At 69.7% G+C, this 633-nt stretch overlaps 1 protein-coding gene across 2 annotated transcripts in view; it reads right to left on the bottom strand.

Moving 5' to 3' along the window:
• Positions 1-187, bottom strand: part of ITCH (itchy E3 ubiquitin protein ligase) — a 64,052-nt gene extending 63,865 nt beyond the window's left edge. The window contains exon 1 of one of the 2 annotated variants that reach the window (XM_009284005.1): positions 124-187. The gene's annotated coding sequence lies outside the window, so the exon portion shown is untranslated. The remainder of the gene's footprint in view (positions 1-123) is intronic. The other variant, XM_009284006.2, reaches the window with a different exon arrangement.
• Positions 188-633: the final 446 nt, after the last annotated feature.

Below are 633 nucleotides of genomic sequence, written 5' to 3'. Positions count from 1 at the left end.
ACCGAGGAGAGCGGCGGGGCCGCCGTGCCGTGCCGTGCCCCGCAGGGTCCCGTCCCCACGCTACCGCCGCCTTCGCCTGCTCCTTTCCGCCCCGCCCGCAGCGCGGACCCCCGCTCCCCTCACCGGGCACGGCGGCGTAGCAGCTCCTCCCCCCCTCCGCCAAGATGGCAGCCCGGCCCGGGCGACCGGAGGCGGCTACTTTACAAAGTCGGGCGGGATCTGCGCACGCGCCGAGTCGCTCAGCGGCCACAGGGGCGCAGTGACTACAAGTCCCGGCGTGCTCCGCGCCAGGCGCTGCGCATGCCCGCGGCGGGCCGAGGGGCCTCCCGGCCGGGTTTTTTGGGCGGCGCGGCGGTGCTTCCCCTCCGGTTCGCCCGTGGCTGCGGTTTGTGTGCCTCGCCCTTGGCGCTAAGCTCAGGCGGACGCTTCGCAATAGCACTCGGTTCCCAGGCCGCAGCTGGGGTTTGCCCGTGCGCTGGTGAGGCTGCCCGGAGCAGCAGGGAGTCGTTCGGGCCCGGTCATCCCCTCGCCTCCCACAGCAACCTTCCGGGCCGCGTCCCTGGAAAGAACTGTGTATATACACACACAGAGTATATATATATATATATGTGTGTGTGCGTGTGTATACACGTA

The sequence above is a fragment of the Aptenodytes forsteri genome, unplaced genomic scaffold, assembly GCF_000699145.1.
Source record: "Aptenodytes forsteri isolate BGI_AS27 unplaced genomic scaffold, ASM69914v1 Scaffold295, whole genome shotgun sequence".
NCBI lineage: Eukaryota > Metazoa > Chordata > Aves > Sphenisciformes > Spheniscidae > Aptenodytes > Aptenodytes forsteri.
This window is presented reverse-complemented; position numbering and strand designations above follow the sequence as displayed.